At 33.3% G+C, this 22,819-nt stretch overlaps 1 long non-coding RNA gene across 1 annotated transcript in view; it reads left to right on the forward strand.

Annotated features, from left to right (window-relative positions):
- The window catches only part of LOC148758296 (uncharacterized), a 1,912,057-nt gene that overhangs the window by 488,037 nt on the left and 1,401,201 nt on the right, over nt 1-22,819 (forward strand). Inside the window, exon 4 of the long non-coding RNA XR_016021446.1 lies at nt 21,650-21,693. This is a non-coding gene — a long non-coding RNA (uncharacterized LOC148758296). The remainder of the gene's footprint in view (nt 1-21,649; nt 21,694-22,819) is intronic.

Here is a 22,819-nt window from a genome sequence, read left to right on the forward strand (position 1 = left end):
TGATCCCACACTTTTATGTTAAGTTAGTTTTAAATGACCCTGTAGGGAACACATCCCCACAGAGGCTGTTGTGACTTTGATTTATTGATTATACATAGTTATGGAACTCTCTTCTGTTTCATTTTAAAAAGGAGTAAATGGGATATGACTTCATTTGTATACCTTTTAACATTCAGAGTTTCCCCAGACAGGGGGGCATTATATCTCAAGGGTAAAATCTCAACTGGCTATGAAAGCTAAGCAACATGAATGTGTGGAGAGGAGAAAGTTAGCATTATAAACCAAGAATCACATTAAGTATTAGCAACTGAAGAGTGCCTACCTGCCTAAAGAGGGCAATAGCTTTCAATGAATAGTTGGCTGTTTCCATGGAATAATGTAAATGTAGTGTTCCCTTGCCTTCCAATTTTTCAAGAGAAACCGAATCTGATTTTCATGAGATTTTAAAAAATATAAACCATTTAATTTAAATTATACTTATTTTCAGTATTGTGCGAGTTCAAATAAAACACTGGTGGGGATGAGTGGGCGATCTGTTTATGACCACTGTCATACCATTCTTCTCTTTTCTCTCCCTTCCTGTCTTCTTTCTTCCTTTTACTTATTTTTGTTATTCCATATAATCTTCTCGTTCTCTGCATCTGTGTGTGTGTGTGTGTGTGTGTGTGTGTATCTGTGTGCATATGTACACACATGTGTAGCCTACATAAATTAAGGATGTGGGACAGAAGACTTTTAGTCATTCAAGTATTCCCAAATGACAAGGTTTTCAAAGTTTGGTCTCCAGATTACCTGCATCAGAATAATAAAAAAAATACAGGTTCTTGTGACACCCCCCCCATCCCCCGCACCGTTCCCCAACATGAATCACAAACTCTATTGATTGTAATCTGTGAAACCGCATTCTTAACCAAGGCCTTGGGTGATTTTTATGCATACTAAAATATGCTAACTTTAGTATGCATTATACACTCCTGCAATTTGGTACTCCTGCGTCCTTTCCGGAAAAAGGATTAATTGACAGTAACTGAAAGTAATCAAAGCCCACAAGGGACTAGAGGGACAACAGAGAATACCCCAGAAGTTATTACAAAGGTAGAAAAGACCTTTTTGACTTACTTCAGATTTTCCCTCATAAACTGATCTCACTATTGTTTTCATTTCCCTATTGAAATCTTTAAATCGCTCTTAACTTACTGAAGAAGGTGGTGTTAATTTGGAAAGATACCATTTTGAATGGGGACATCAAGTAATGCTCAGTGTATCAGGTTCTCACATTGACATTTAGATAATATTATTGTTATTCACAAACTGCTTTTCTACAACATGCTTTTCTAATTGCCATTGCATGCATTTGGGTCATCCCTTTGGAGTACGTTTATATGCATCTTAATGTTTTATGAATATCCTCAAACATTACTGAAACTAAAATATATAAACTCATATAAATCCTGTAGCTGATTTTCTTTCCAAGTTCTAAATGATTGGTCTTTGCTGTCTAATTACCAAGGTATAAAAATTTAATAGCCATTCATGTGCACATTATTGTGGTATTACTTGCATTTTCATAACTCATTCTTTCTGGAGGAGTTTAAAGATTAACTTGGTATTTTAAATTTTATTGATAGATTGCCTTATGTTATAAAGGCAATCCGTTGTGTATTTTTGCTTTGATGCAATCTGGAATAAAATGAAGTAATCCTCAGCTCCAAAAATATAAAACATAAATGAATGAATTACTGAATCTTCAAGGTTGTTTTACATTTGAAAATTACATTGTAATTTGTATATTAGTAGTTCTGTGCAGCTTTCTATATCTATATATCTTTAAGGTTTATAAATATAATAAGGTAAAAAGGTCTACATTTCAAATCGGATGTATAATAAAATACTTTAAAAATATTAATAATACATCGCTGTAAAATGTCTTTATTTTTATGCTTTATGTAACAATTCAATTTTTTAAAAGCTTTAGAAAACTGACTTGTGACATTCAACACATCTATTTCATACTTTAAAACATACTTGTTTATTCACACACACATGAATCCAACTTTGTGAATATATAGCCAACCTTTGAAACCCACATCATTGCAATGGGAAAATGGCTTGGCTCACATCTCTCTGTTTAAACTGTATATTCTATGGATTTGGGAAAGATCATGAAATGTTTCAGTGTCTAGAATATTTCAAAGTGTAGAAGCAAATAAGCAGTTGTCAATTGTGCTGTTATACCCACGGCTTATTATACCAATAAGAACTCAAAAATAAAATTTACTTAGAAAAATCTTGCCTGTGCAGTCTAGGTTCTTAAAACATAGGATATGATCGATTTACATCAAGACTGGAATAGTGTGGCGTGTGACAGGTTAAATGTAAATGCCATAGGTTGTTTTATGTTTGAAATTGTATTCCTAGAGTAACTCAGCTTACTGTGATGGAGGAGTGATGATTTTGGGCTCTGACCCTTAGAAAAGAAGATGGCAAACAAAAGTGATGATTGAGAAAATACCACACATGATACTTTGTTTAATCCTCCTTTATAAGTCCATATCTGAAGAAATATTAGTTTAATTTTTCTTCACTTCTAGTATGGCTTTTTGAAAGCCATACCTAAAATATGTTTATGTATGATTGGAAAGACATATATATGTCCTATCGGCATCACATTTGGAACTTTAGAATGTCTCTCTTAGACTCCAGAAAAATGTATGTATGATCATTAATATTATGGGTTATGAATAGTTTATTTTTAATCTTCAGATTAATACTCATTTGTATTTCAGCTTTATTATTCTTTACCTTTGCAAATTCATACTCAAGTGGTATTGCAGAGCATTTGCTAATCTATTTTAAATAATTTCTGTTTTAAAAACTATTGTTCTCAAGACTTTGAACCTTTTTACCTACTCTGTTATAGGATAGTTTTAAGATGATATTTAGATGCATGTTAGAGATCTCTTGGAGAAAGCCATATAACAATAAAAAAGAAGTAGCCACCCATCATAGAACACCTTTCCTAATAAAATGTCTTTTATGGTCATTATAATCCCTGTCAGTTGTATCCTGTTGGGAGCATATGCCAAATATAGGAAAGTTTTCAAACACACTTCATCTTTAAAACGTGATTCACACTCTTCCTGCTTCCCATCAACTAGTCCAGACAGGAGTGCTTCTCCCAGTAACGATTCAATCAGTTCAGCACATGCTCGCACATGCGTGTTCTCTCCTAGACATTTGCAGTAGAGACAGTGGTTTTTGAAAGAGCTATTCACAGCCAGCAACTCAGTTTCCAAGACAGGTTATAGACGTATATATGCACACACAGTCTGACATCATTCATCACTGAAATATTCTTCTAGTAGAAACAGAGTGATTTTCTTGGATAATCACATTCTGCTGTGACTTAATGAGAATAAGTTGAAAACTTAAATATATCATGTAGCATGGGGAATTGATACCTGTATACTAACTAGTTTTGCTGCTGCTGTGGCTGAAAATCAGGAGTGTTTGTTCCTGTTTAGCTGTGTCATCTGTCCCCCTTGTCTTTCAAGGAAAATAGTGTAGAATTGAGACATTGTTTAGAAATGGTACTTATGGTTTATTCAATAATGTTTAATTGAGGTGAGATGATACAGGTCAGCACAGAGATCACAGTGTCTGAGCAAAATGCAGGTATGGGAGTCAGGCTGAAATTGGTAATATACCAGCTCTGACCGTAACAAGCTCTGTGGTATTAATTAATTCAACTAACTTCTCTCAGCTGAATAATAATACACAGTCAGAGGTGTACTTTGAAAACGAAAGAAAATGTGCATATAGTGCTGAGCGTGATGTTGGCTCATGGTTTGGATTCTCTTATGTGTAAGTTTCTTTTTTCCATCTCTCCCTTGAAATAATAATATGTTACAAGAATTGAGATGATTGGCATGTCATAAGTTCCTGGCATTAAAAGTATATTGCCTTGGAATAATTAGCACCTTCTCACACTTTAAAGTATAAGCCTAAACCTAATGAGGTCAGTTTTACATTGTGAAAGAAAGATCTGAAATTTGATCAGTTTAGTCGCTGTGTTACTTACTGAAGTCTGAAGTACCAGATTTTGCCCAATTCTTACAAAATTTGGCTGGTATAAGATTTATCATCATCAACTTTAAATGATCTTTGCTTCCTCCTAAAATGATATCTCAATTGGCAACCATAATTTGAGATTTAGGGGAAAGCGTATTTGGTTGGTTTGGTACTTTCTCTTTAGAGTGGTAATCCTAATTTATCTCACTATGTGTTAGAATGCCACCACCGTCAAATTTCTAATGAAGGCTGATGCTTGAAAAATTAGGCAATCTTTCTCAATGGCTTCCTCTCCTTAAGGAAGAGATCTCACACGCCCTCCCTTTAGCACAGGGCCACGGATCATACTTTGGCACGTAATGTGTCATTTGGAATTCTAAAGCAATAGTTTACAAGTTTTTAAAACACATGCCCATTTTCATATTCTATGAGAAGAGGTTATATAGTATATGAGCTCCCAATGTATTTTAGTAGTTTAAACACAAACACTGAAGGGTAAACAATTACAGTATTTTATGTTGTGATATGCCACACATTGTCCTTTTTCTTTAAACCTTTTTTTTCCCCTTTGAAAATCACTACTATAGAGCTTATACTTTTAATATGGCAACTTCAACACATTTATTAATATCATTATTTTTCTGAACACTACAATACGGGTAATAGTCTCAGAAAAGATATCTAGAGAGAAAACGACTATGATAAGGAGAATTTATACGTTATCTCTAAATCTAACTATGTTTGTTGAATGGTATGATAGTCACATTCAGACTTGTTTTAGAAAGGACATTTCTTTTTATTTTGATTTTTGAGGAACTATGATTGATTCATCTCATTTTCAGAAACGAGCTCTTCTTTCATGTTTGCAAAAAATGCCACATTTAATGTAATTCTTTCTTTCAATATACACAAGACTCATATGCATAATATAGTAGTATATATGCCATTCTGTCAGACTTTATTCTTTAAAGCAATTTGGCATTGGGATTCTCAGGCTCACTGGTAGATTACTGAGTATTATTTTTTTCCTATTGTATGTTTTTATTCATATTAAACATTAACATAAGTCTGTGCATTTTAATTTCCGGTAATATTTTGCAACTGTTGAAAATATAGCATAGAAATTAAGCTGGCTTATTGCTACATGTTAAAAGATTATTTTATTTGTGATAGAGTTATCAGTCAAGACAACCTTAATAATATTTCCACTCTAATGTAATATCTATTAAGTTATGACTACATAATTTTGTAACCCCTGTGGTATCAAGGAAATAACTTTCAGAAATTTTACCATTAAAGTCTATTAATTGGCCACAAATGAAACTTTTCTTTAGTGATGAGATTCAAGTTTGAAAAGAGAATGTAAAACCTTTAATAACATCCAGGCAGCAAAACGTGATTGGAAAGTCACATCAGCACACTTTGCAGTTGATCATTTTAATAATAATAATAAAATAAAAAAAAACTAAAAGAAGAAAGAAATCATCTTGATGATACCATATCTCCTGAGAATTCCTTTTTTCCCAATGACAATGGTCAGTTAGATCAACTGAGTAGAAAACAGTCATTTTCTACTTCTGTTGCTCATCAGATTGTCTATGATTTAAATATATGTGTGTGTGTGTGTGTGTGTGTGTGTGTGTGTGTGTGTATATATATATATATATACATACACACATCTATATATATATAGATGTATGTATGTGTACTTATTTGTATATATGTATGTATTTATACATATCTGTGTTTCTAATCCTCATGGAAGAGAACCAGGGACAGTCATTTAAAAACAAACAAACAAACAAACAAACACTTCATAGAACATGTTCAACAGGGACTGAAAATAACTGAACACTAGTTCAGTGAATGCAGGGTGTACTTGGACATTGGGTGGCCTCATGGAAGCGTTTTGAGAAGCATATCCTCTCTATATAAGTAAAGAGATACTATGGAGACAGACTTAATTTTAAACTTTTTACTTTTACGTTTACTCTCCGGTACCCAGACACGCGATTCAGTTCATGCTAATGGTCTGGCCCCAGACGACCGCTCTGCTGCTTCTCCTACCACACTGTGATTTGCAGCACCACCATCACACCAGCCTAGCTGTACCTTCAAACCCATTCTGCCTTCAAGGCTTTGCACTGCTCTTTCCCCTACGTGGTTTGCCCTCAGTGACACTTGATTTACCCCTTCATATTGTTCAGTGCTCTGATCAAACATTACTGCTTAGAGAGGTCACCAGGCCACCACCCCCCATTACACTAAGGTTTTCTGTTGCATCTTTACAGATCTTGTCAGTATCTGAAATTATTTTTTGTGTTAATTTGTTTATTGTGTGTTTCATCCTCATCTGCTCTCCTGTATAACTTCCATTAAGGAAGGATACTCTATTTTCGTCATTACATTCAGGCACATAATAAGTTCTAAAATAATTGTGCTGGAAGAAACGAATTGGACTTCAAATCCAGTTTTCCTCCCATGATCTAGGCTCTGCCTGACCTGCCCCTTGCCTGGAACTCTCTTCCCATAAATCCCACAGTGTTTCCTATTTCAGGTTTCAGTCTCAATGCCTTGCAGAACCATCTTTCCTAAATACCTTGCATATGTAATTATCCCTTACTTCTGTGCGTCATAGTGATCTATTATTTTCCTTTTCTCACATATTATGATCAATGTTGTTTTAGTTATTCATTTGTTTACCAGGTTACATATTTCATGTATTCATTTGTTTGCATGGTTATAGTCTTTCTTTCCTCTCAGATTGTAAGTTTCTTGGGGGTGAGACTATGTCTCTTTTGTTCATTGCTGTGTCCTCAGTTTTTAAGTAATTCTGTTTTTCCTAGAGGAGACAGATCAGCAAAGAAATAATTAGAATCTGGTGAAAGTAGCACATAAGCAGTAGACCTTGGTAGTCGGGACAATATAGAGGAGAGAGTAATTAACTCTTCAAGAGGAGTACCAGGGACTATATCGAGGGGAGGTCACATGTGAAATGGTGAAACTAAGAATGCCCCGCAATGAGCTTAGTGACTGGGTAGATAGTAGATGGTGGTGCAGCTCCAGGCTTCCGATTGAATCATGTAGAAGGAGGCTTTTTTCTCTCCTTCACTGGAGAGAAGCAATGAGGAAGGGTCGAAAAATACTTGTGAATGTTTGGAGTAGGTGGTAGGAGAAAAGAGAGAAAGTATCTGCTTTGTGTTCTAGGTGAGATAGAGAACTCCTTCCAGGTAGAGAGATATCATTGCCAACTATTGTGTCCTCTAGCTATAACTGCCAATGTAAATTTGACTGACCATATAGTTATTTTTCTCAAGTCACATGACAACATCGTGTCCTTTTCTGTACCACTGTTGTACACCAAGGGCATGAGCCTCTATGCACAGACAAAACTAATGTCACTTCATGTAAAATGAAAAAAAGGGTTATTTGGCAAAATTCCATATATAAAGGACCAGTAGAACATACATGATTCCACAGACTCATTATCCCATAAGAGAGGTGTTCACAGTATTTACAGGAAACGAGGGACAGGGAACATCTGTGACTATATAACAATGGAAGATTTCTGATGTAACTGACCTTATTAGAAAGGAGGAGCCGTCAAAATAACTCAAACCAGTAGAACCACTGTCTTCATAAGTTATCAAAGGTGAGGAAGTGATAAGCATCAAGAACAATGGGATTTGTCCATTTGTAACTATGACATGTCTCTTTTCAACTTATTTATTTTTTGTTGAATGTGCATGTCCATTCCTACGTATATCTATTTAAGTGTTAGGACATTGGTTCTCAGTCTCATAACAGTAACTAAAAAAGTGAATCTAAATAGAAAATGGGCATTTGATAAAAGCTTAACTGAAGTATAAATTTACACATACAAAAGATGCTAGTGATTTCTTTAGCAGTTTTGAAAATGTTACACAATTGGAAAGCTTTTTATATATGTTAATAAGTGTCTCAAATATAGCTTTCTGTTTAATAAGTTACTCAAATCATTGATGTGGAATGAGATGAAATGTGACGACTGATATGTTTGCAATTTGCTCATAATTTTATAATTCTGAGTATTAAAGATCTCTTATTTCCAAATGTCACTATGAGATTATCAAACTGCATGTGATTATTGCTTAGTTTTCTAGATACAGTAATGGGTATATTTCATTTATGCATATTATTGTATATTATCTAATCATAAAAGCACGGTTTTATTGCATGGTTATAAGAATATACAAGTAGGTCAGTGAAACAAATACATGATTCAGAATCAGCAAAGAGATTTTCATAAATTTTGTGCATAATGAAACTGGCATTTCAAACCAGCGAACAAATTTGCACTTTTTTGCCATCTTGTTGGTTAAAAAAAGGAAAGTTTGCCACTTTACATCACACTCATATCCTAGATGGTTAAAGATTATTTTGGTTTATAGGTGACATTTATTAAGCCCTTATTAAGTAAAAGAAATTGGTCCAGTAATATAATCTTCTCTACGATCCTATGACACAGGCTCTATTATCATCCTTATTTTGCTGATAAAGAAACTGAGACAGGTAATGATTAACTATGTTTGTCAAGAGAACAATTGTGAACACGCGAGCGATCCCTCTACAGAGCTCTACCCTTTGTTAAAGTAAATTTTGATTTTTGGGGTGTTGGAGGAGGATGTGGTGAAGGAAATGCACATATATTTTCTTTTTTTGCACATATCTTTTTTAAACTGCATACATATCTAGAAATAATTTTATAACCAGATAAGTATATAAGGATACTTGTTGCAGCCTATATTTTTAGAGTGAAAAGTTAACATTTTAGGGAAGACTCTAGAGCTGTTAAGAAAAATGAGGATAATCCATGTGCACCCAAGATGGATATTTTGGATAAACAAAATCAAATTATACATGCAATATGTAGTATAATCCTATTTTGAAAGGAAACATGTACGGCATAAATGTATATAGAACCGTATTGTATAGAACTGTGTAATACATATGCACTACCTACTAATGTGAAATGATACACACTAGTGATTAAACATGAGAAATGAAAGCTAGGGGCAGTGACGATACAACACTTTTTAATACTTTTTCGTTTGTATTTAATCATTTTTGTTAAGTATTATCCTTTTCAAATTTAAAAAAGCAAAGTGCATTGTTTGAAACATTTAGATAAAAAAAATATTAATTCCTAACTTTGTGAATTTGTAGGCAAAATATATCCATTGTTTAAGTAACTTGGAATACAACACACAAAATATTACATATAGCCAAACGACCCCATAATGTGCATTGAGCATTTTCATCATAGTGTCTTCTACCAGGACTTTGCATCAATAGCAATATTGATAATGAGTTTTATTTCTGAAGTTTTCACAGCCTTTCCTTATCCTAACTCAAATGGGAAATAATAATGATTTAGGAAGTTATAAGCTTGTGTTCAAATTCTATCACTATGTGATAGCAGATAAATCATACTGCATCTCCATCTCCAAGATCAGTAATATAATTCAGCAAATTCCCATTTTAATCAAATTGCATTTAAAAGAAGATATCAATTTTTATGTTATGCAAGTGCTCGTGGTGATTTGTAATATCTAACTACGCAATTCTCAGTGTCTCAGCAAATATTTGCATGTGACAATATGTTTGAAAACTCATTGTGCTTTCATTGAGCAGTGTTTGAATTTGGTGTGTAGGAATCTCTTTAATTTAAACTAGACCAAATTGTAATCCCTCTTCTGATACTGAATGTCTCATGTTGCAGAGTCTCCTTTCTTCATCAGGAAAATAGTGATAATAACATTTCCTCATAGGGTTGTTTTAAGAATTAAACTGAGTTATATATCATAATATTAGTACAGATTCAATATATAAATTTAAAATACATATTAATTCCCTTCACTGACCTCAGGCCCTTTGGAAAGAAACTAAGCTAGGAAACCTGAATTAATTTAATTCATCTGCAGTATATATTTCTTATTTGGTTTCTACCATGACTCATTTTCTAGAACTTACAGCTTTTCATAATGAAAGGTCATGGTTGAAACTTGTCCAGAGGGAGAAAAGAAACAGTCAAGTTCATTTCCCACATGTACATATTGCTAAACTTGTAGAATCACGAAAGGGCTGAGGAGAAAATAAAAATACATCAGTTTCCCCTTCCAGGAAGCAAAATTAATATTATAAAGCTTTAAGTCGAGTTATCATGTATCTGGGCTAGAGTTTATTTCATGCCACTTGACTTTAACGGAAGGGGAACTGTTCCATCTCCTTTTCCGACCTGCTTTGGGGCTTCTCTGTTCCATGGATTTCACCTTCAATCTGACTCTATCTTCTTAGCATCTTCCAGATATTCCTTGATGGTTCTGATTCGCCAGTGGCTCTATCCTGTTTGTCTTTTATTTAATGGAGTTACTCCTCATTTAAGCTTTTTCCACAGGGTTTGTGTTTCCCTAACACTTGTACTCTCTGAAATCAGAAAGTGATTATGTGCCTAACATAATCTAGCTCATGACAGGTGTTTCCAGACCTGTGTAGGCAAAACAAACAAACAGACAAATAAAACAACAACAAAAAGGAAAGATCATGACGTGTACCAAAAAAATAGCTTTCCTGAGGGAACAGAAAATTGATGTGCAACAATGCTATAAAACGATGTTGTAGGATTTTACTCAAAGAACATCGGTTCAAATCCTGATTTGCAACTTAATAGCTCTGAACCTCAGTATTCTCTTGTGCAAAACAGATTTGAAAGTGACTAGCCCACTTAACCAACAGGCAGGTGGTGCAGTCTATTGGTTAGGATCATGGATTTCGAAACTGAATTACTTAGGTTTTAAACCTTAGAATCTCCACTTCCTAGCTGTGTGACCTTGAGCAAATTCCTTAAATTCTCTGTGTGAAGAGGCTTAAATAAGATAATATGCAGAAATTACTTAAAACTACATGCATATAGTAATCACTATGTAAGTATGTGCCCTTGTCATTGCTATTTTTTTTTACTATTATCAGACTGTTTTGAGGATAAAAGTGAACATGCAATATTTATAACATAAAATCATACCTATTTCCAATATATATATATGTACTATGATAAATATTGCATGTTCACTTTTATCCTCAAAACAGTCTGATAATAAAACAATAGCAATGACAAGGGCAACTATATATATATATATATATATATATATATATATATATATATATGTATATATGATGCAAAATATAACTTAGGGTCATTAATTACAGATGCCATTCTTCTTATATATTTCTGCTCATAAATATTATAGAAATCTTCATGAAGGCCAAGAAATTAGGGATTTTTTTTGTGCTGAGAAGAAAAAAATGTTATCTCAGATATTCACAAAATATATATATATATATATATATATAGCTTTAAGCTGTTGAAATCATACCTATTTCCAATAAGTTATTAGATATTTCTTGAGCAGGAAATAGTTCCAAGTATTCTCTGACAATAGAATGAAAAATAACAAATATATTAAATATTATTAATGAGTTATTCTGTTTAATAAAAATGCAAAGTGTGGATTTTATTTGTAAACAACTGCATAGATTTTGAAGCCTGTTTCAAGGAGAGAAATAAGAGTTTGTTTTCTCCAATAACATTATTTCATTGATATATAAAGTTAGCACATGATATCTATTACTTTTATGCTTTATATAGAATGGGAAAACACCAATTTTGAGAAAATTTAATCATTAGTAAACCTGATATACTATGGTAAAATGAAGTGTGAACAGTTAACTAAAGATACACATGAGTAAATATAAACTTTAGTTTTTCTTAGTTTTTCTTAATTATACTGAGATGTCATTTAATCTTTATTAAATTTTAAACTTTCTAGGACAAAGAGAAAGCAATATAACCATAACCGTGACCTTTCTGACATAGATATTATAATTTGCAATTCATATAACCAGCATACTTTTTACTTGTCTTTTTATAAACTTATTTAAATGGGAGTTTACATGCCTGGCGTAGTTCTAATTGTAACTGACAATAGATAAATAAATCAACTAAAGATGATAATAACCAAATTATTAGATACCAGACGGTTATGCATTAATCATGACTTTGACACTGACTCCTGGTGTAGAACTGGAAAACTGTATTCTTAAACCTGAGTTCCTTCCCAGGAGATTTCGACATGTGGATAATACTACTTCACTGCTCATATGCATCTTCACACTTAGAGCAATATTCTGATTCCAGATGCTTAGCTTTTGCTTTTATGCCATGGTCTATCAATAATTTTGGTAAGATCATCTTTTCTAGAACTTCTTATGAACTCAGGATGAAAAAGTTATAGAAGTACAAGTCTAATACATGGGATAAATTGTATATTTGTAAAATTAAAAGATGCCATTCTTCTTCATGTAAGCAAAGCAGTTAAAAAGACTTCCACTACGTATTCTTACTAAATCTCAGAAGTCTTAGTTTTTTCGTGAAATGTGATTGTACCTTATTATATGTTACTGATCATCCTCATAATCCTTGATTTTTGCTGACTTTATGATGACACTAGGACAATACAAATGATTGCTCAACATTAATAATCATCTTATACCAGCTTTCTAGCTTCCCAGGCTTACTTATTGTAGCATTTTCCACCTTGCCATTCTGAGACAGAATTACGACTCATATAAGATATCCCTTTCTCCCCAGCATTTCCCATGGTCACGCCTTACAGACCTACTTCCACAAGGAGATAAGAAATAGTTTACTTGGTCAAATAAATTAGGGAAACTATGTTCCAATTTATGCAATAACATTTCAAAGAGTTTGAGAAGCCAAGGTAAGGGAAACTAATTATTTTTCAGCAATATTATCCCCTTTATTAGGAACAGGAATGGTTATTTTGTCAGTAGTCTACAAGCCTTTCTTGAATCACTCATCGGGAAATATTTTTTCACCTGTTTTATTTAACTTAGTAAAGTACGTATTTCTTTTTTAGATATGTAGTCATTATTTTTTATTGAGATGTAATTGACATGATATTAGTTTCTGGTGGGCAACATAATAAGTTGAGATATGTATATATTGTGGAATTATTAAATATTCCAAAGAAATCTAGGACTATAGTAATGAGAATGTGAAAAAATGGCCACCGAGTTTTGAAATGAGGGAGGTCATGGTCACTTGAGAAATTGGTGCTATAATTGCATTTTATTCATGATATTTCTTAATAAACATATTTGCATATAGTTGTTGACAATTGCACAGTAGTTATATGTAACTTATAAGACTATTTCAATCTGAAAAGCCTTACTCACCAGGTTTGCAAGTCTTTAGGTCACTGAAGCCCTGGAAAGTTTAGTTACATTGGGATATCACTCAAAGGCATATTTAATTGTTACTTCAAGTGAATTCTACATGGTACATTGCTGTTAAATTGGTGTAGTTTGCTGTAGTTTGAATAATTATTTCCTAGTTAACTAGAGTCAATCTGATGTAAAGTTAAAGGGTTTATATTTGTTATATCATCATTTTGTTGTTCTTTTTTTTCTTAAAATAACACATGCCTAAGTGTAAAGAAAGCACAAACTGACACAATATGAATTTATGTAAAGTGCATGTTAATCATCTTCTACAAATTGTCTGTTCTTGATCCCATCCTCTCCACTGTACTCACTGGCTCACAATATGAATGAACAGATGTTTGTCAGTACAAATCTGTAAGTTTGTAACTAGTATCACTATCCAGTAGAATTTTCTGATATGATAGAAATGTTCTAATCTGTGTTGCTCAATACAAAAGTCAAGAGACACATGCAGCTCTTGAGCCCTTGAAATGTGATTCACGTGACAGTGCAAATTTTACTTAATTTTAATTAATTTGAATTTTAGTGGCAGCATGGGGCTAGTGGTTAACAAGGATTAATTTGTTAACATGTTGAGATCCTGTTACATAACAGGAGCTGCAGGAAAAGTAGATGTATTATTCCCTTTAGTTCTCACAACTAGTGATGTATACTGGTTCTAGTCAGTAGTTACAACTCCCCAGTAGCGTTAGTTACTATCCTGTTTTAGAGTTAATAGACATGCTTGAAAGAGGTTAAGTAACTCACCCGAGTTCACGGTACGTAGTAGGGCCCAGATTGAATAGCTTGTCTGACCTCAAAATTTGCTTTCTTCACTTGCTAAATATGAATGCTTTCCTGATAAAAAGCAAAAGGAGAGTCCATATTTTGGCTGGGTCAAAATAATCATGAACATGTTCATTGTCTTAGACTTTCTTTCTTCATTCCCCCCATTCCATAAAACAACAAAAAGCACTTTGGCTTCAAGAAAACTTTCCTTTCCTTCCCATTTTCCCTCCTACCAATAAATAGAAAAATCCTGTCTTTTAGTAAGTTCCATAAATAGCTTTAATATTTTAAAGAATATCTCCATTTACCCAAGGACAGAGGAGTAGAAGATTGAAAGAAAGTCTATTTTGAATTCATTCAGTGCCTCCAATCAGAGGTCACCAATTGCCTGTGTATCTATTTGCAGGACTTACCCTACCATGATAGTACTTTGTCTATTGGCACACCTGCCTCTGCTGACACAGGAGATTAATTCTACTTTAAGCAGAAATGTTAACACTGAGCACTGAGAAATTTGACCATATTAGTCCAATAACACTCTTAGTCTTTCTGACTAACTACCATTTTTACCATGAGCTAAGAGTTATTTTAATGTGCAGTTTTCTTCAGTAACTTAATAGATGATATTTTAGAAACTAAAAATATGTTTTTTTCTTCTCACACACTAATCCTGAATCACTAAAAATCTATGATTATACCAATTAAAATTTAAGTGCATTTCCATAAAAAACATGATATAATGTGATTAGTTGTCATAACGCTAAAATTCACTGAGTTCAAGTCATGATTTATTAGAGCTAAACTCATTTTTATCTGAGTCCTTTTTTTTTTTTTTAATTTGATTGATTGTCCATATTGTTATTTAGGCTCTGACAGAGCATGGAGGAATATTGTGCATGAGACATTAATCAGGAAATTATGCATTGCTTTCACAACTGGACTTTACTTTGTAATACTGTATTAGCTCTTAACATGCAAATTATTTTAGGTAATTACCTCATTTTTCAGTGGCCACTTGATGGATAGAAGTTTCATGTAGATTTTTCTATGTAATTTAAAATCTTGTGGTGATTTGTTTCTTTCTTGTTCATAAAAATCCCAGTTGGAATTGTCATACATCAGACTCATAGGTCAGTGGTGGAAAACCCTAGCTGTAGCAGCTCATTTTCCCAGTTTTGTTTAACTCGAATTTAAGTTGGCAATTTGAACAAGTGTTACATAAAAATTATAAATGTAGTTTCTGCATATCTAAAATGGTGCCCATAATTTATATTTTTGTATCATTGACGCAAAAGATGAGATACGTTCTAGCCCATTGATAGATCATAGTGGATGTATAATTAAAGTAGGATTCACTGTCTTTAAGCCAGTTTATCTAGCAAAGTTGCTGTTATTTTTGTCTTTAAAAAAAATACATTCTTAAATACTGAGAATATCAGGTTACAAATGAATGTCACTATTGTCCAGGTTTAATATTAAATAATTTAGCCTAATAGTCAAAACACTATAGTTTCAATTAATATTATCCTATGGTAAATAAAAATAGGCAGACTATTATTATATGTGTCATAACTGTAGTTGTCAAACACAAGTAATGTATTAGTGGACCTCTGGACCAGAATTTTATGAGATACAGTCATATATGTGAACTGTCCAGAATAATTAGATCATTCTTTCCCTAGATTTTTCAATGTAGCATGTCGTATAATCATGAATATTTGTTGTGATCTTGTCTGTTCAGAAACCTGCTGCTGTAAAAGAGCTTCCCCATAAATGTCAAGTAATGTAAAATTGAATGCCTATATTTAAATAGATTTTAACAGATAATAAAACTCTTGAGATTAAAATGGTTTCATTCAGAGAGGCAGACAATTCTTTCCACAGTGTGCAATTTATGTGTCACGTTATGTAAAATACAATTTTAAAAATACTCAAAAAGCACAAATGAAAAGTATCTGTCGAATTAAAAAAAAAGAAGCTAGTGTTCTCGTTGCAGGTCTAGTTGAAAATGTGAAATATAATGACAAGGTACAAACTTCTATTTTCTAAACATTGCTTTGACTAGGTTTGCTTCTTGCTAATTCCTGTGGGGGTTATTCCAAAGATTCAAGCTATCAAAACAGAAATTTTACTCACAACCTAACCTTTCCTCATTTAAGACAAAACAAAGGAATTAGAGAATTTTGACACCTATTATATGAAGCATAAGAGAACATTGCTATTCCATTTACAGGTGTGCATTTGTCACTTTATCTCCGAACACCCAGTTATATCACAGCTTACATTGGTTCACCAGCACAAAGAATGTATCTTGTCTCTTAAGGGAACAGCTAGTGACAGTCTTTCACTCACTAAATATTACAAATGGACATGTAAAATTAGGTGTCTGACAAATAGTTTTTAGGAAAATAATTTTTTGAACTAATAAATATTCAGTCGTCTCTAGTATGGGTTGGAGGTAAAAAGGGAGGGGTAGAAATCCCAGTTAAGTTGCCAAAATAGTTTATGCATGAGAGACAACATCTCACATGTAAACGGGGAGACAGATGGATTCCCAAAGAGGGGCCGCATAAGAGAGGTGCCAATTCTCCCAAATCAAAGACATCCAAGGGCACATCTGAGGTCAAAGTTGGGTTTATAGACGAGTTGCAAAGAGGGAGATTGCACGCACTGAGCTGTGATGTCTAGTAAGAGGGTGTCAGAACAGGAGGGTTTTATGAGACGATGTGAGCTTGTTTTAGGTGATTTGGGGAAGATTTCAAGGAGATGGAAATAATTCCATGATTGGGTATCCTAGCAATTGTTATTCAAAAAGCAGGAAATATGAAGCATCCCTGAAGCTGCAATTGGTACAGAAACAGTAATCATTAACATTAACAAAAATAGGGGGCTATTAGGTCATTTCCGTTATTTGACAAATATTCTAGTTTTTGTCTGAGTTCTGATCTGATTCTGAAGTTTATCTATCTATCTATCTATCTATCTATCTATCTATCTATCTATCTATCTATCTATCTATCTATCTATTCTATCTACCTATCTATCTATTTGATGCTTCATGGTCACAGAATGTCTTGTCTGATGTTCAACAGGACACCCAGCCTAATTAGCAGTGCCATGTTAGGTCCCAGCTGTCAGGGCTTCTCTTTCCCAAATACAGTGCCAAGAGACAACTGATGTTAGAAAAGTCTGATTGTATATAGGGTATACATCCAGAGAAATTAGTGATCGACATTTTAAACATATCTACTGTGGGTTAATGTGGTCTATTTGTGATGTCATTTAATTTTAAGGGATTGTAGTATCCATCTCCATTTACCGTATGCAGCAACTGAGGCTAATGTGTTTGTGGCCACACAGATAACAAAGGGAGGGCCTGGGATTTGAACCGTGATCATTCAGATTCTAAAATATATCATCTTTCTGCTTCGACAATATAAGGAGCATGTATTTCCAGTTAGAAATGTCAGCAAGTGATGGTGACATGGGCAGTTTTAGGAGTCCAATGTGGGAATTGATTTGGAGGGAAAAAGTTTTGACTTTCTTCTTAAAACATGTTAAACATGAAGCACTAATGGAGCATCATTTAACTGTGTTTATCCATGGTTAAAATCATTTTTAAGGTTTTTTTAAATTGTGAAACATGCAAAAAAAGGAAAATACCATTTTGTGCAACCCAATAACTTATGGCAAAGTGGGAACGTTATAACACCCAATGAAGTTAAAAAACACACACAAGCATTCCCAACATACCAGAATTTCCCTTCATAGCACATGCTTTCTCTCTACCAAGAGTAGTTGATATTTTGATGCTAATGATAATGATTTTGTTACTTTTCCTTATATTATATATTTTCTGAACTTGCATCCATGTACTGTAAGTTAGTTTCTCCTTTATTTTTTGTACTTTATGTAAATGAAAACAAAGAGGCTATCATCTTATCTACTTTTCTTTTGCTCAAAAATATGACTGTGAGATTCACCCATGTTTGCTTTGTATAGCCGTGGTTTGTTCACTGCTGCATGGTGAGATTTTAAACGAATTAAACTTTTTTTTTATATACTTTTTAACAACTTTAAAATTTGTTTTAACGTTGTTCTTCTGGTAGACATTTGAGTCATTTCCAGGTTTCAGCTCTTACTCATTTTTGTATGTATTTCTTGATATACATATGCAAAGATATCTGTTCAGTCGGAGTGAAATTTCTGGATCTAGTAACAGGTCTATCTTCAACCTTAGTAACTGATACCAACCTGTTTTCCAAACTGGCTGTGCCAGTTTACATTCTCTCCATCAGTATATGAAGGGTTCTTTGTTTCAGATCCTTGGTATTATCGTCTTTTAAATTTTGTCTTTCTGTGGAGTTATATTAATACAAATTTCCATGTATTTTAGTAAGGGTGATAGTTTTACTCTGTATGTTTCTGCTTGTTAATAAAGTTTAACAAGTTTTTGCATGTGTACTGGTCATTTGGGTATTATGTTAATTTCCTTGGCAATTGGTGCAGGAGGATTTCATTTTCTTATGGATGCGCAGAAGTGAGTTGTATTTTCTGGATGTGAGTCCGCTAGACGTAAAATTTTTTGGAAATTTATTTTTTTACAATGTAGCTTATTTTTTCACATCTTTAATGACATATTTTGATGAATGGAAGTTCTTTATATTAGTGTGCTCCATTTTATAAGTCTATCTTGGATTAGTACTTTCGGGGTCCTATTTCAGAAGATTTACTACTTTGAAATCATGAAAATATTCTGTATTATCATGTAAAAACAATTATTTTATTTAGTCTTCTGCATTTCAGTATTTAATTAATCTAGAATTGATTATTGCATTTAGTAGGGAGCAAGTGTTTTTCTCCTCTCCCTTGGTAATATGCAATTGTCCCTCTCTATTATTTGAAAACATTGTTATTATCCATTGCTCTACTCTGTTACTAGGGTCTATATCTGTGTGGGTCTGTTTTAGGATTCTCTATTCTATACTTTTGATGTATGGGGTTACTTTTCCAGTTTTAGATTGCAATGAGTAAAATTGCTAACATTTCTGTTCCAGTATTTGAGAATTTGTGTTTTCCTTTCTCTTGGGTAAATGCTTTCCTTAATTTCTCTCAGCAATGGTTGACAGGTTTTATTGCATAGGTCTTGCACATATTATGTTAACATATTCCTAATATTTTATATTTTTGGTACTATTGTAAATAGTATATTTTAAATAGTAAGTTTTTGTTTGTAATATTATGCAAAATATTTTTTGTTTTTATTTTCTTTTATTAAGCTATAATTTGTGTTCAGTAAAATTCATCCCACTTATTTTACAGTTTGATGATCTGAACAAGCATACAGTTGTGTAACCACTACCAAAATCATACAAAACAATCTTATCACTCCATAATTCCCTTGTGCCCCTTTGGAGTAAAACCTTTTCTCCAACCCTAGTTTCTGGAACCACTTATTAGTCTTCTGACCATTTAACTTTACCTTTTTTAGAATGTCATGTAAATAGAATCATAGTGTATAGCCTTTTAAGTCTCGTTGCTTTTACTTAGTGGAAAACATTTGAAATTCGTCGAAGATTTTTTTTTTCCATGCACGCATTCTTTATTACTGCTGCGTATTATTCCACTATATGAATCCACTCACAAGTTGAAAAACATTTGGGTTGTTTATGAATATAGTGGCTGTAAATATTAGCTTGGTTAAATACTCAGTGGGAGACTTATAGAGTAAATGGTAAGCATATAATTAATTTTACAAGAAAATGATTTCATATTGAGGTCTGTGGTTCATTGTTAGATAATTTTTGTATATGATATAAGGTATAGATGGATGTACTTTTTGGTCATAGTTCTAATTTTTTAAAAGGTCATTTTCTCTAGAAAACTGGCTTTGCACCTTTGTCGAAATCAGTCGATTGTTTATGTGGGCGCATATTTTTGGTCAATTTGATTAGAAGTTTATCAATTTAATTAGTCTGTTTAAAGCATAGCTTTTTAAAATTAAATAATAAGTAAACAAATGAATAAATACTCCATGTTCATGAATAGGAACACTCAGTTTTGTCAAGATGTCAGTTCTTCATTACATGATCTATAGATTCAATGAAGTCCCAAAGAAGATCCCAGCTAGTTATTTTATTGATGTCAAGAAACAATTCTAAAGTTTATATGGAAAGGCAAAAGGCTCAGAATAGTCAAGAAAATATTGAAGACAAAAGTTGGAGGAATGACACTACCCAAGGTTAAGACTTACTATAAAGTCACAATAATCAAGAATGTGACATAAGTGAGAGAATAAACAAATTGATCAATGGAACAAACTAGAGGACCCAGAAATAGACCCACATAAATAGAGTCAACTGATTATTGACACAGGAGTAAAGGTAATACAATGGAGCAAAGTTAGTTTTTTTTTTTTTTTTTTTTAAATAAATGATTCTTTAACTGGATATCCACATGAAAAAAAGCATGCACCTAGAAACAGACTCTACATACTTTACATGGAAAAATTAACTCATAATGTATTATATAGACCTAAAGGTGAAATGCAAAACTATCGGTGGTCGTATCTTCATAAGTATGCACTGATCAGCATTCAACTGAATACGCAAAGGGGAACCTCTGAAGATCTCTAGAGCTGTGTCTCTGTGCATCTCTCTCCTCTGTGGAGGTCTGTCCTGCAAACTCTAGACAACTCGGCTTCCCCAAATCTCCAGCTCTGTCTCCTCTACTCAAGGAGCCCACCAGGATCTCAATGGGTTTCTTATCCCTGCCTTTTAACCTTCTCTACTGAGGCAATCATAGGGGGCTTACCATGTTTGTCTCCTCTAAGGGACCACTACCTTTTTTTTTTTCCAAACTGTTTTCCTAAATTTCTGTACCACTCACTGAGTTTTTCTAAAAATCAAATCATACAATATATGAAAATGCTTTGTATGCCAAAACGTTCCATTTAACCATAACATTCTGCTGCTCTATGAGAATCAGTTGAAACTTAGTGACTAAATGCTATAGAATATCTTACGTATTCCAACATTAACACTGTAAATTACATCTAAAAATGTATTTTAAAATAAGGAAGCAATGGTGAATACCATTATATGATATGGATATATGGAATCTCCAGTTCATCTTGATGGTGAGAAAAATTTCTTTGTACTATAGATTATCCTGTACCACATGTCTGTAACTTATCTTAGACGCTTAGATTAGTTTATGTTGCATGTCTGGATATTTTCATCTCATGACTACCCTAAATATTATCATCAACTTACTATGTTTTATTCATTTTATTCTTAATCAAATGGAACAACTCTCTGATGATACCTTTTTTTCTGTTTTTCCCCCACTAGAAATGGATCTCTGCTGAGAACAGAGTGCAATATGTCATTTTTGCTTACTTGACGCATACTACTTTATATATGATTTAAATAACTATTTACCCTTTCTTTTTTTTCTTATGTTGCAGATACATGAAGTCTGGGGGAAAGACCTGCAGTAATTTCCCATAAGGTAGAGACACTTTCATTTTTTGTATTGTTATTTGTTCAGAGCTACTTATACAAATGCAGTGAAGGGCTTCTTCTGAGAATGGTGATTTATCAACATGTAAATTATATGGGGAAAAAAATACACTTATCTTGAGACATGCTTGTCAAAGATAATTACATATATCCCCTCCCCAAAGCTTTTGTTGGTGTCATCTTAAATAATAAGCTACTAAGATTTTGAATAAGTGAAAGTTTCACTTTGTCTGCTCCATCTTCAGATCCTTAAAAGTACATGATAATGCCAAAAAACAACAACAGAAAAAAACACTGAGATTGATTTTTATTGGAGAAATAGTGCAGATTATATGATGTACTTGCTTAATATTAGGTACTCCATAGGGATAGTTCTAAGCCCATGCAAACAATAATAGGAAGATTAGCATGCCCGTGCAAAGAATAGTTTGAACAGCCTTATCATACCCATTTGGGGTCATGTTGTAACTGAGAAATGTGAGTTGGAAGTGGAGTAAACATAAGCCTCTATAATTCAGCATATGGAGAGATGAATTGAACTTGAGTTGGAAGATGGTCTCAGGCAGACATTCATTTTGTATTTTATGCCAGAGCATGCACCCCTCTCATTCAGATTTGGATCAGTGGGGCTAATGGGAGCAAATGATGGGCGTGCTAACGGCATGAAACTGAAAGTTAATCTTGAATAAGGACCAATTCAGCACATCCAAATCATGTGAGTTGTTTCTGGTGAAGTCCAGAGCCAGTGGTTATTCTGTTTATTCAATCAGTTAATCTGCCCATGGGTAGTAGGTGGGGCTGGGTCAGTATTTTTACCATGTTGACTAGATTTTTTAATCCGATTGAGATAGTTCTGGTAAATGATACCAAACCTTAAATCGTTTTAGTATTTGCATTATAGCAAAATATTTCCTTTTGATATTTGTTTTTATAGGCCGCAAATTTAATGCCATCAATCAAGTAAAATAATCTCCTTTTAGAAAATAGAAAACAAAATTTGAAGAGCTAAACTAAATGTCCAAAGGTTATGATGAGAGGCTGAATGAGAAAACATACTGAAATAGGTACAGATTGTTTTATCAATGTTGCCACTGTCCTATTATAAACCAGACAGT

The sequence above is a fragment of the Rhinolophus sinicus genome, chromosome 5, assembly GCF_057876585.1.
Source record: "Rhinolophus sinicus isolate RSI-liver-muscle chromosome 5, RSI-T2T, whole genome shotgun sequence".
Classification (NCBI taxonomy): Eukaryota; Metazoa; Chordata; class Mammalia; order Chiroptera; family Rhinolophidae; genus Rhinolophus; species Rhinolophus sinicus.